This window comes from Crinia signifera, chromosome 1 (genome assembly GCF_055691185.1).
Source record: "Crinia signifera chromosome 1, ASM5569118v1, whole genome shotgun sequence".
NCBI lineage: Eukaryota > Metazoa > Chordata > Amphibia > Anura > Myobatrachidae > Crinia > Crinia signifera.
In genome coordinates this window covers 89,131,601-89,146,416 of record NC_139217.1, presented here as the reverse complement: position 1 = coordinate 89,146,416, position 14,816 = coordinate 89,131,601, and the positions used below count along the sequence as shown (strand labels likewise).

Sequence of the window (14,816 nt, the reverse complement as noted above, 5' to 3'; positions counted from 1 at the left end):
TCCGTAGTCACGACTACTTGCTCCATGGGGGCGAACGACCTTCCCTGTCTTAGCCGATCGTCGTCTGACCACCAGGCCAAATCTAATTTTGCCGCCTTTGTCAACACTATTCTTTGCATCAGATTTTTGCTGTCCTTGTTCCATTGTATGAGAAAGCAGGCCTGTATTTTCCTCATATGAAATCTGGACCATTGCACTGTCTCTAATGCGGCCGCCATGAGACCCAGCACCTTCATACAGTCCTGTGACCTCACCGTTGATCTTATCCTCATCATATTGGCTTGTTGTATCAACTTCAACCTCCTGTCGGCGGTTAATGCCACCTTCATTTGGGCGGAGTCTATTATCACTCCCAAGTATTGTATTTTCTGAGTTGGCTCTAAATTACTTTTCTTTCGATTTATAAGCCACCCATGTTGCTCCAAACATTGAATCACTCTTTCTGTGTGACGTAGCACAACGTCCCTGGAGCTTGCCACTATAAGTATGTCGTCTAGGTAAGGCCATAGCTTTATGCCTTCTTGCCTCAGTCTTGCCACTAGTACTATCAGTACCTTTGAGAATGTGCGTGGGGAAGTTGCCAACCCGAATGGGAGGGCCGTGAATTGATAGCTCACACCTAGTATCTTGAAACGTAGAAATTTTCGATGTCCCTCGAATATTGGCACATGAAGGTACGCATCTTTGAGATCTATTGAAGTCATAAAATCTCCTGGACCTATCTCTGGAAGTATGGACTTGATTGATTCCATCTTGAATGGCCTGATGCGCACCTTTTTGTTGAGACGTCTGAGATCCAGAATGGTACGAAAACCTCCGGATGCTTTTTTTATAACAAAAAAACGAGAGTACCACCCTAGAGGCTCTTGTCCTCTTGGTACTACAGTGACCACGCCTTGGGCCATCATCTCTTCCAAACTCAAAAACAAAGCTTCCCTTTCCTCCTTGTCCCTGGGAATAGGGGATTCTACTACCAGATTTCCTGGCCACGTTTTGAACTCTATCTTGTATCCTGACTGGATGATTTCCAAGACCCACCTGTCTGTGGTGGACCTTTGCCAGACCTGATGAAACTTTAACAGTCTGGCACCTACCCTTTGAGGGTCGGCGTCATTGCTGTTCCTTCTTGGAAGGGAATCTATTTTCTCTGCCCCTTTGGGCCCGAAAATTTGCCCTGGATATCCAGGATCCCCTTCTATAGGCCCTGCCAGGCCTATAACTCCTGGCTTCCCTATAATCCTGTGGCTGGTATCTGTTGAACCTACTAGGCACATTCTTCTTGGCAGTTTTGTCCTGGGGCAACCAAACCGACTTGCCCCCAGATATCTTTGTCACCAGATCATCCAGCTGCTTTCCGAACAGGTAATCACCCTGGAACGGAAGAGACATTAACTTGTTCTTTGACTGAACGTCTGCAGCCCATGGCTTCAGCCACAAGGCCCTTCTGATAGCTGCTGTAGTGGCCCCTGCCCTTGCAGCCAGGCGCACTGAGTCCAAAGAGGCCTCACACAAGAACTGTACTGCCAGTTGTATGTCCTGAATCATTTTGATTAACTCAGACCTCTTTATGCCATCCAATATATCAGCCTCAAGCTGCTGACACCAGCCTCTGAGAACTCTGGAGGTCACCGCCATTGCTGCACCAGGCTTTAATGCCGCCCCTGCTACCAAGTGTTGCCTTTTAAGGCCCAATTCGATCCTCCTTTCCATGGGATCCTTAAAAATGTTTGCGTCCTCTAGTGGAAGCGTAGTCTTCCTGGATATCCTAGAGACCGCTGCATCCACCCTAGGGGCCTCATCCCAGGATGAAACTTGCTCCCTCTCAAATGGATACATTTTTGCAATCCTACTTGGTATAGCAATCCTTTTATCTGGGTGTTTCCACTCATCAGCAATCACCCCTTTTAAAGTCTGTGATAATGGAAAAACTTTACTCTTTTTCCTTTTATCTTTAAACAGCAATTCTTGCAAATTAAGATCTTCTGCTGGATCCTCTATGTTCAAAGACTTGTGAATCAGTCCCAATAAGTTATTAATCATGTCTGTACTGAAGTCAGACTCAGACTTATCCTGTAATTGATCCTCATCATCAATGTCAGGATCTTGATCCAGCACATGCACACTGCCAGCTGCTTCCACTGATTCATCTGAATCACTTAATACAGCATGTTTCCTTTTAGATCTCATTTTGGAAAAATCCTCCTTAGTCATAAAGGTATCTGACAGTGATTTTCTCAGCATATCTACCAGACTGTTCATCTGAACCATAGGTATTTGCAGCGGGGTCTTACAAGCCTCACACAGGCTGCCCACATGCCTCTCAGGCAAAGATTTGTCACAAGAACTGCATTTAGCTTTGTGTGATCTCTTCTGCTTAGCTTCCTTTTCTCTGCTGGTCTCAGACCTACCAACAAAGAATATCACCTAAGTAACAAACACAGTGGTGCCACAACAAAAATAAAAATAAAAAACTAATGACCACCACCATTAAAAAAATATTCCTCTCTTAGGGCTTACCCTGACTTCCTAACAGCCTGCCGGTTTTCCTCCTCCATAATCTCAAGGTGGTGCGCTGAATAGAAGCATATACAACTTTAGCTTATGCAAAAAAACACTGCTCATTCAGTAAGAGAGTACTGCATCCACAATCACCTCTTCAATCCAGCAGGGAAAGAGTTACCGCCTCAGTACTACTCCAACACACCTGCTTCCAAGCAGACAATCCTTTCCACAGAATTCTGACAAAAGCAAAATACAAGGTGCTTACTTCTCTCTCTCTCCCCGCAAGCATTGGTGATGCAGTGGACAACAAAAAATATCAGACTCTCTCACCCGTCCAACCGCGCTCCGTGCAGCAGTCGCAGCAGCGTCCACGCGACCCGGCGTCTTCCGGCTTCTTCCTTCAGCCGGCTACTTGTTATGCACGCGTAATCTCCCGCGTCGCGCACCACCTGACACCCGCCTGTTCTCTACGGAGATTAACACAGGCCAGGAGTTACACTGCAAACGCTATCCCGCGCCGCTTGATAGTGCACTCCTGAGGATGCCGCCGACTCAGCTTACCCCTTTCTGGGTTTGCATGCGGCACAAACTCTGGGACCGGACCCCACCAGCTGCAGCAAAGTCCTCACACCTGAGCAGCGGTATCCAGGCAGCACTTCACAGGGTAAGCCCTTCCAACTACCCGGAAAAGAAAAAAAGACGCCGGAGCAGGGAGGTGGAGCCTTCTTATAGGGGCTGGTGTCTTTTTTTCTTTTCCGAAGGACTACCCAGAAGGGAGGAACCCATAGTAATGGCTGCCATGGGGGAAGGTAGAGGAAATATAATGTATACATTGTCTACTTTAGCCATTATTATATGATGATATAGTAAAGTACAATACTGTAAGCAGTAGGGGACAAAGACCAGAGACAACATATACAGATTGCCTATATCAGGCATGCCCAAAGTCAGGCCCGGGGGCCAATTGCGGCCCGTGCTGTCATTTCAAGTGGCCCGCAGCCTCAAGCTGGAAGCGGGCAAAGCATCAGATGTGGGAAGCCAGCACAGGACACTAAAGGTGGGGCCCCGGTGAGCGCGCCTTTACCTTGCTGTCTGCTGCAGTGGGGAGGTGACGGCCGCCACAGTCAGATGTGTTTGTTGTCCTACCCCTGCAGCCCTATATCACCCTACTCCACAATCACAGTGACAGCAGTGTTTGGGGAGGGGGGCAGCAAGGGGGAAGCTTGTTCCTGTAACATGCAGAGTGTAGGAGGATGGCAGCGGGAGCCCAAGCATCTCCTGCCCTTGCAGAGCCTGCTTTGCCTCTCCTTCCTCTGGCTTACACAAGGGGCTGAGAAACATACAGAGAAGGGAGGGGGCAGAGTGGGGGACATACAGTGAATGGAGGCAGTGATGGCCATTCAGAGAAGGGGGAGCAGGGGCAGGCTGGGGGACATACAGTGAATGGGGGCAGAATGGGGTACATAGTGAATGGGGGTCATACAGTGAAGGAGGGTCAGGCTTGGGGACATACAATGAATGGAGGCACTGATGGACATTAAGAGAAGGGGGGCAGGCTGTGGGACAGAGTGAATGGGTGCAGAGTGGGGAACATACAGTGAATGGGGGACATACAGTGAAGGAGGGGCAGGCTGGGGGACATACAGTGAATCGGGGCAGGCTGGGGGACATAGAGTGAATGGGGGAAGAGTGGGGGACCATTCTGATGTGATTAATGATTCAAAGAATGTCAGGCTGAATGGTAGGCCCCCCACATTTTCACCTCACCAAAACTGGCCCTTGTCTCCAAAAGTTTGGACACCCCTGGCCTATATACTATGCATGATGGACAAACGAAAAGCTACATTACAGAGTTTTCCAGCAAAACACTGTAGTGTACCATTTTCTGTGCAAATACAGCCACAGTCGCACACAGACTATAGGCATGCCTAGTCACACCGTTTGGCACATAAGATGCACTGGAACGGAAAATGTTTAATGCAAAGACGCTCAGTGTTACTTATTTATTTAGTTTCTTATATAGCGTAGCATATTCCGTTGCACTTTACAATAGGAGACAGTGATACAATAACCTGGGTATGTACAGACAGTCAAAAGGTATGAGGGCCCTCAAGTTACACGGAGCTTGCATGTCATGTGTAGCGCACAGAAGATAGATGTATGTGGACACATCTGTAGGTCATGATTTATGTGTCCATTTATGAAGCAGTGATGGAACTAAACATCAGTGAATATGCAGGAGGCCGTCTGTCACCACTTCACACAATGAGGTCGCCGTCATCTATACCACTCTCGGTGCAACATTAGACGAGAATGGTACGTACTTGCGTGTAAGATGCTCGCACGCACCATTAGCGGTAATGGACGTGCAAGTGTGTGAGAGGTTCCCATGTCCCCATCTAAGCGAAAAGGTGCAGCGAGACAGGGACGCTCGGCATGCCGGCGCTATAGATGACGAAGGCCCCATCTGTAATTCAGTCGTAGTTTTGTGAAGATTTGCAAAAGTGCAAATGCTCCCTCCACCATGCCAGGTCCCGCCCCGTGATGTGAATGCTAAGTTTTGCAATTGAATAGCTATTACGCAAGCACTTTGCTATACAGTGAAGTGCTTGCATCTTAAAAGGTAGCCCTGTGACGGCAAAGCCAACAGCACAGCCAGTCTCCAGGCCGCCATGTTGTGGATTGCAGCGGCTGAGTGTGACGGCATGCAGCGGTCACGGACCTTACCGCAAACAGTCCACACGCCTGATTTGCCCAGACTGTGCCCCAGCAACGATGCCGCCGCATTGGGCCTGATTTGCCCAGACGGTGCCCCAGCAACGATGCCGCCGCATTGGTACTTAAGGACTGCATTTGCATTTTCTAGAATGCGACTGCAGTTAAGGGGTGTGTGGGTACTTATATGTTAGTTGGGCGCCCACCCAGTGTGTGTTTGCGCATGTGCAGATTACAGAAAATTGCCTAATAGCGATATTCTGTAATCACCGCCTGAAGCTGAATTAGGCCACATGTACCAAATGCAGAGGAAATGAGAGATCTAGCCGGTGATTATCTATGTTACGCTGCTTACGGCCATCTCCACAGACTACTATGGGGGACTGTATCATGAGTCAATTTTAATAAGAAGCATAACAATTGGCACTAGCCAATCATATTCAATGGGCACTAGTTCAGAGTGGTTTTATTAGATCCATGCCGATCATATGATTATGGGCCCCATTCAGACCTGTTCACATTGCTGCAAATTCGCACAGAGGTCGATTACCGATCATCTGCGCCAGAGTAGTAAATTCATCCCAGTTGCCCGGAGGCAAGTTGACAAAACTGATTAACTATGCAGCAACGAGCGTGCTGCAAATTTCCTTTGGAAGAGCTATGGTCTTACTTACATCTGACTGTGAACCAGCAGGTGCCCCTTTAGGGCTTGGAGCTCCATGGCCTCTGGGAGTTACGCCCCTGAACTGCGCATTTCCTGGCTGCAATCAAGTACTGCAACTTGTTATGTTCGTTGGCCTTAAGCACAGTGATTAACATGCAGTGGGTGTGGGAATTGGCAAATTCATGGGAGTGCCAAGAAAAACGCTGGGCGTGCCAAAACAAAATCCCTCAGGGAGTGACAGATAAAACAGTGCCTAACCCTGTTAGTGGAGGGTTTGTGATGTCAGCTGCAGCCCGAATGTGCCTGGGCTACAAGGCATTGTGAGAACTTGTGGCCAGCATACAAACCATTCGATGATGAGACTGTTACGGAGATTTGCATGGGTGCAAACGGATGTGTAACAGGGCAGCAGTTTATCTGAACACTAACCCCTGCAAATTTGTGCCGTGCAAATGTGTCTGAATTGGTCCCTGTGTGCATGCACAGATATGTATAAGCATATCACTTCAGCCTGATGCTTTCACTGACGGAAAATCCTGGCTGAGGTGCAGGGTTTACACATGTGGTATATTACAGTAGGTTGTGGGCATACGTAGAGTGACAAATGTTCTGAAAGTCTCCTTTTAACACAGCGTAAATGGACTTTTTATCTCTTTAAGTCAGTGGTTCCCACACTGGGGTGCCCTGGGACTCTTGTGAGGGTGCCTTGGATTAGTGTTCCAGGATCCACTAAAATTAATTATGATCAATGTAAATTGATAGACTAGAGCTGGTGGCTTCCAACCATAAAATATGCGGACAAACAGAAGCAAATCCTCTCTCTCACCACCTAACAAATGACATATAAACACAAGTTACGTCATTTAATATGTTTTTTTGTTTGGAATATGAAAGTTTTGGCCAAGGGGTGCTGTGAAAAACATTCTGATAACCTGGGGAAATGTTTGGAAACCACTGCACTAAATCTTGGGCCCAGGGATGACATAGAAAGGCAGTGGTCACAGACTACTGTAAAGCTGGTTACATGTATGCAGAAACCGTATTAATCAGGGTTGCCTACCTTTCCGGAATGGTCGGGAGGCTCCCGAAAATTGGGTCCCCCGGGAAAGGTGGGCAACCATCCCGGATACTGGCGGCTCCCGCGGCAACGCTAATTTCCTACGATTTGAGTCTTTTCGGGGGAAGGGCGGGGCTAAAGATGCAACTTGCGTCATTTAGCCCCCCCCCAAGTGCTGCTGATTGTCTCCTCTTTAAAAATAGGCACCCGTGATATTAATGCAATAGGAAAGAGCTCCTGCATATTTTCTATGTAAACCCCACATAATGTATTATAACATGCCCAAGTTCCACCAATGCGCATTCCCTCTCCCTAGGTAGCCTTGTAGCTGGGAGGACTAGCAATATGTGTGTGACTTCTATACACACTGGTAGCTGCTCTCAGCTTGTGTGGAGGAAAATGACACACTCTGTTTTGTCTTGCAAACCCAAGTATACAGTGTCTGCATGCAGCAGTTGTATTAAGGTCCCCTACTCCATGGGTGCATCTGCTGACTAGAAAATCACTGGTAAGTCACCCCTTTCTGATGGTACTGTCACTGTACAGACTCCCCTTTCTTTTCTAGACATTGGAAGATCTTCTACCTTCATCACTGACATATACCCAGAAAAGCCCATTCTTCCTATTTTATGGACCAGGAAGAAAATTAATTCTCCAAAGGAACTTCAGCAGTTTTAGTACCTTATCCACAGAAAAAACTTAATGGACACAGTGGAGTAAATTTACTAATACTGAGGCAAAACCCGGGTCCAGGATCCAGTTGGGATTTCTTGGAGGACTGTTACACTTCTTATTCGGCTTGAACCAGCTCAGCTTGCCATCAATCCACTACCACCATCTACTCACCTACCTGTACCTGGGTTCCGGACTCCATTTTGCTTCATATTTTTTTACAGTTTCTTATATAGCGCAGCAGATTCCGTTGCAGTTTTACAGATGAAAACAGTGATAAAACAAACTGGGTAGAAACAACCAACATAGAGGTTGGAGGGCCCTGCTCGCAAACTTACAATTCTTCCAGCTGCAATACTGGACACTTAATTCTACCTCCAGCGGAAAACACCTACCAGTCCGGATCAAAATGGTGTACCTTTTAAGTGGAAAAGCTCCAATTTGGGGGACCCCATCTTCTCTATATACTGTGAGAACTAAGCACTCTTATAGTGTTCCTTCTAGGAACTGTGCAGGGCAGCATAGGGAGGGCGGACCGGGCCTGCCGACATCACCGTTGTGGGCCAATACCATCACTAAAGGGGGCGTGCCTGGCCCCGCCAAAGTCGCTGCACTGCTGGGGAAGCACCGGGCATCGCCATCTACGGAGGCACTGGGCTTCCCCGTGCGCACCGCCAGGGACAGGCAGCAGGCTCTTTTAGTGGGGCACTGCTAGAAGGGCAGGGCGCATTTTGCTCCTTAAAAATTGGGCAGGGGACAGCGCTAAAACAGCCTAGCAGGAACACTACTACTATACACTGGGCGATTTAGCACTCAGCAAGGCCGCGTTTACCTGCAAATATTTGCAGCCTAGTCAGCATGTCTGAATCAGGCCCTAGGTTTCTGTTCCAAGATTTGTGTAGTGTTCATGCAGAGCAGTCTCACGATGGAATCTCTAAATGATCATTCAGTCGCTAGGTGAGAGGGGGATCACTCCGAGACCCATAGAAGAGAAGCATGTTACATGCCAGTTGCACTACATTGTTCTGTCAAAAAGATACTAAAGTTACATGTGCCTTGGCAACTACATAACTGAACAACACTCATACCCCGTTATCACTGCTAGGCAAACTCCCAGGTCTAGCATGTCCACCCAATAATTTGCCTTTTAACATGGGGTTTCTTTTTTCAGTGTGAACAGTTCAACCCGTGTCAAAATTCCCGGGTCTCCAACCTTGCTTTTTACCCAGGTTGGAGACCCTGGTTGACCAGTTTACACAAAAAAAAAACCCTGTGTTAAAAGGCAAATTACCGTGTAGAAATGCTTCCACTGGGAATTTGCCTTAGCAGTAAGAACAGGATCCGGTGCTGCAGTCCCCAGCGTTAAAATGCCGGGTAATAGCCGTGTTGCTCACTCTGGTAGTGTGAGCACGCCATCAGTGACATCGCTCAGTGGTAAAACCAAACATGTATTCCACCTTTTATGATCAATATCTTCTCTTGGAGGTATTACTAACAATATATTTAAAGTCAGTGGATCCCAAACTTAGAACAGTGGCACCCTGGGGTGTCCCGGGACACTTGCAGAGGTGCCCTGGGTTGGAGGTCCACTACAAATTTCAATTATTTCTGGTAAATGAAAAACAAAATCAGTGCTTGCGCTTCCCATCATAATATATGTGGACAAACAGATGCAAATCCTGTCCCTTACCACATAATACAACCTAAGGATATTATATAAACGTCTTTAAATATAATTATATATTATTTTAATTTCTCTGTAACAAAAATTTATCCTACAGGAGCTATAATTACCTCATAACAACGGCACCTGTCAAGGGATACGATAAAAGTAGGCAGCAATTGTCAGTCAGTTCTTTAAGTTGATGTGTTGGAAGCAGATAAATGGGCAAACGGAAGGATCTGCAGTGAAGCTTTACAAGGGCCAAATTATGATGGTTAGACGATAGGGTAAAAGCATTTACAAAATGGCCGTCGTACTGAGGTATTCCCATTATGCAGTGGTTATTAGCTACTAAAAGTGGTCCATGGAAGAACAATCAATGACAAGGAGCTAGAGTAGCCGGTACTTGTGTAATATCTGGGCGCCCGATTTTTTCATTGCATCGCATGCAATATAGTGGCATACAATTCATGCAATGCGATTTTTCATTGTAAAGAACCAATTTTTAATTGTATAGTCACCCATGGGTGATTTCATACCCCGACTATCCAACTACGCATGGAGTTGATTTTATATAGTGTGGCGAGCGCAGCGAGCCCCGCGAGGGGACGCAGAATACATGTAAAGTAATCCGCATGCGCTCGCCACGCTTCGGGCTCTATATAAAATCAACTACATGCGAAGTTGGATAGTGGTCGTATGAAATCACCCATGGTTGACTATTCAATTAAAAATCAGGTCTTTACAATGAAAAATCGCATCGCATGCCTGAAGTAGTGGCATGCAATGAAAAAAATCGGGCGCCCAGATAGTACACAAGTACCGTAGTACCATGTAGCCTAATGTGCTGTAAACATTAATGCTGGCTATGATAAGTGTTAGAACACACAGTGCATCACAGCTTGTTACATATGGGACTGTGTAGCCATAGGTCAGCCAGAGTGCCCACTAACCCCTGCCCACCATCGAAAGAACCTACGATGGGCAAGTGAGCATCACAACTACACCATGGAGCAAAAATATGCGTACTCCTCCTGTATAATGGCTAGGCATGTTTTACATTTAAATTGATGTTTCAATATTTCAAAAGACTAGAAATAGGTATCACACCCAAGAGGACAGGTTGCTCACTTGCCTGGATGGCGCCTGTAGTATACCACATTCTGAATAGATTATCACTTCTCTAGTAACATCCACATTCTAGCTTTAGCTGTCCCACCACCCTTCACAGCTTGTACTCTCACATTCTACCGCTCCTTGACCCGCAAATGAATGAATATATATATATATATATATATATATATATATATATAATGATAGGGAGATGCTTGAGACCTGTAACAGGATCCACAAGTAAGAGGCGGCACTCCAAAGGGCTCCTGGTTTTTAAACCATATTTATTGGTGCAGAGAAGCAAAAAGGTCTACAGCGTCATCTGTCGACGTTTCAAGGCCATGTCGGCCTTTTCATCAGGACGTGGGCTTGAGAAAGTGCAAAGTGCTGTGAGTAAGAAGAAAGAAGTAGAGCTGTGCGCTCTCTTACCTTTTATTCAGCAGTGTCTGTGTACCTGTGTCGGACGCCGGTGTCCGTGCGTGCGGCTTCCGGGTTGGTAGGCTCCGCCCCCGTGATGACGCGCTGCCGTTGCCTAGTTACCTGGACGCTCGCTCCCTCAGACCTCCGGCTCCGTTACAGGCTGTGTCAATAGGACCAGCAGCGCACTGCTGGAAATATAGTGCAAAAATAGTGATTAAAAACATGTAAAAAAGTGTTTTAAACAATACTGCTGAATGTACTAAGTGAGTGGACACTGAAGGTTAAAAACATGTGCAAATTGGAGTATTCTTTTAGATTAAATGTAAACGGAAGGACGTAACAATTTATCTGTGCGTCTATATGGGCTGTCTCATCTCTTTGCACTTCTCTTACATTGCCCCATGTGTACACAAATACCAATGCATGCAATAATGTTACAATCTTGTGTACAAATTTTAACACATTATCAGGTTATTAGATAAATGCATTCCATGCTATTTTTTCATTTAACCCCTCTGGTGCCATAGTGTTTAATTTAAATATCCATTGGGATTCCCTTTGGGACAGTATTTTTTGTCTGTCACCTCCTCTCGGTAGAGGGGGTACATGGTCTATGATTTTACTGCGTAGACTATTTACTGAATGATTGCAAGTTTTAAAATGTTTGGCCACCGGTTGTTCTATTTTTTCTCCGGCTAGGCAGGCATTGATGGCCGACCTGTGAAGAGCCATACGTTCTCTGAACGTCCTTATTGTTTGGCCCACATACCATTTGCCGCATGGGCATATTATGGTATATATAATGTACTGAGATTTGCAGGTGACAACGTGGTTTATTTTGAATTTTTGACCCGTTTGTGGGTGTACAAAATCTGCACCTGTGATCATAGTTTTACAGGTTGTACATGAAGGGCATTTGTAACAGCCTGGTTTTTTCTTTTGTACATTAAATAAGGTTGCTTGGGGTTTAGGAAGAATATTTGTTTTTACCAACATGTCTTTTAGATTTTTACCCCGTTTGTAGCTGGGCATAATATTTTTCTGTTTAAAACAAGGTAAGGACGGGTCACTCTTCACTAGTGGCCACACAGCATGTAAGGCTCTAGGTAAAACTTGACTGGCAGGGGTGTACGTTGTTACAAAGGGAATTCTGTCGAATGTTTTAACTTTTTTATTCTGTAATAAGGTATTGCGTGGAATTTGCATTACTTGCATTTTTTGTTGTTGGAGTATGGTAGCATCATAGCCTCTTTCAATAAATTTTTGGACCATGAGGTCAAGGCAGGCTTCTAGCTTGCTTGGGTCACTGTTAATACGGGCCACCCGAATCATTTGTGATTTCGGTAGCCCCTTTTTTAAAGGTGGGGCATGGTTGCTACTGTATTTTAATAACGTGTTTCGGTCTGTGTTTTTTTGAAACACAGAAGTAGTAATGCTATGATTCGCAATAGTTAACGTTACATCTAGATAATTGATGGTTATATCATCTATGATGTATGTCAATTTTATCGGGCCATCAGAATGGTTGATGTCGGATATGATATTGATGAGTGTTTCTGGTCCACCTGCCCATATCATTAGCAAATCATCTATGTATCTAGTGTACATGATGATATTTGAACTGATATTGGTGTCTGAAAAGAAAAAGTTATTCTCCTGTTCAAACATAAACACATTTGCAAGTGACGGTGACACATTTGAACCCATTGAACACCCAGTGAGCTGTAAAAAATAAGAACCATGGTGCAAAAAATAATTCCGGGTAAGAGTTAAATTAAGTAATTCCAAAAACAATGGGATGTCCAGTGCGTTGAATTTTACTTTATACAAAAATCTTCTCATGGTTGTTATTGCTTGGGAGTGTGGAATCACGGTATACAGATTTTTTACGTCCATGGTGCACAGTTGAATTCCGGATGGTAAGTCTTGAAGAGTTGCCAGTTTATTTAGCAATTGTGTGGTGTCCTTTAAAAAGGATTTTTGTTGCATGATATATGGCTGAATCAATGTGTCCAAGAATTGTGAAACCGGTTGAAATAAAGAGTTGCGGGCAGATATGATGGGACGGCAAGGTGGATTAACTGGATCTTTATGTATTTTGGGGATTGTGTAAATGACAGGGGTGACGGGATGGTCCTGGGTAAGAGTAGTATACACTTTTTTGCTGAACAGTCCTTCTTGATAAGCATGCTTGAGGATGACATCTAATTCTTTTTTGAAGGAAACTGTAGGGTCCCCCTGTAATTTTTTATATGTGGTAGTATCCGCAAGCAGTGTGTCCAGATTCTCGATATACTTGTCTGTGTCCTGGATTACTATGCCTCCGCCTTTATCGGCGGGGCGAATTGTAATTTTTGTGTTTTCTGACAAGTTTTTTAATGCTTTAATTTCTTGTTTGTTCATATTGTTATGTTTCTTTGGGGCATTTATATCGAATCTTTCCACTGCGTCATCTACCACTCTGATGAGCGTTTTAATCGATGAATTATGGCTTTGGGGGTCAAAAGTAGAATGTGCATGTTTCCTTAAGAAATGGTCGTGTGGATCCGGCTGGTTCTGTGGGATGGCTTGGAAATATTCTTTGACTCGTAGAGATCTATATATATATATCTAGTGTATCACATACATACATATACACTAGACATCGGCACTCACCTTTCCGAGTTTTGGGGTGCCCTATGGCTTGTGATCACATTGTTTAAACAGACATTGTAGGGGCTCTGCACACACTAAATTAATTGATAATAAATAGTGGAGATTTGGTTCATGAATTGATCAATGCATTTAAACCTGCAGCCCCCGTCACGGGACCCCACCTTTCTGTAGGTCCTAGCACTATCGCTCAATATGGCTACAATACACATAGCTATCACATCAATGTTTAAATCTCCACTATTTATTATCAGTTAATTTAGTGTGTGCAGAGCCCCTACAATGTATATATATATATATATATATATATATATATATATATATATATATATATATATATATATATATATATATATATATATATATATATATATATATATATATATAACTGTGAGGAGAGAGGGAAGGAGCCTCTTTCCTTTGTCTAACAGCACCCAATGTACTGCAGTTGGACCTATTTGATTTAAACAATTTCACTGAATGTTTTTGTCCATTCTCCTGAGTTTGTGAGCAAATTGCTTATTGACATTTGCCCCCATACAGTACCAGATTTTCAGTTCAACCAACTAGTTGGATGGTTGGAGGAAAGTTGGTCTGATGTGTGGCCAGCATAAGTCTTTTCTTAACGCGCATTTCAGGGGAACTGGTTTTAATAAAGGAATATTGAGAAATTGTGTTACTTTATCATTCCTTTATTTAAAATGATTAATTGGGAACTCAATTGTTAAACTGCTCCGGTGCAGACAGACACAAATCCTACCCATCCACCACTGGCAATCACAATTGTTCTCTAACCCCACCTCCAACAACCACCAGTGCGGTCAGTCACAACCAACCCCATGTGCTCTCAGTCATAGGACATCCACCCTAACCACTGGTGCCGTTAAAGATCCCAACCCAACCACAAAAGGTCAGTCAGATACCCCCAAACCACCAGTGATGTTAGTCACTGACCCCTCCCTCAGCTGCCTGTGCTATAAAAAAACCCACATCCCACCACTACTACAAGTAGCTGTGAGTCATGGACCACCCCCACCCTAACCTGCCACTGACAGTCACAGAAACAACCAATGCTTTTTCAGTCACAGACAACTCTCTCGACCCACAAAAACCGAAAAGTGCTGCCATTGACACCCACCCCCCAAATCCCACAAGTGCTGCCAAAGACACCCACCCCCCAAATCCCACAAGTGCTGCCAAAGACACCCACCCCCCAAATCCTACAAGTTCTGCCAAAGACACCCACCCCCCAAAACCACAAGTGCTGCCAAAGACACCCCCCAAAACCACAAGTGCTGCCAGACACTCCATAGAAAACCCCACAAGTGCTGTCAAAGACAACCCCCTCCCCAAAACCA

General features: G+C 45.1%; 1 protein-coding gene across 5 annotated transcripts in view; it reads right to left on the bottom strand.

Annotated features, from left to right (window-relative positions):
• Positions 1-14,816, bottom strand: part of CNOT7 (CCR4-NOT transcription complex subunit 7) — a 33,787-nt gene that overhangs the window by 18,459 nt on the left and 512 nt on the right. The window contains exon 2 of one of the 5 annotated variants that reach the window (XM_083169727.1): positions 10,816-10,994. The exons of 2 other annotated variants lie outside the window; for them this stretch is intronic. The gene's annotated coding sequence lies outside the window, so the exon portion shown is untranslated. Of the gene's footprint in view, positions 1-9,404; positions 9,754-10,815; positions 10,995-14,816 lie in introns of those variants that run through there. 2 more of the 5 variants (XM_083169737.1, XM_083169744.1) reach the window with 2 other exon arrangements.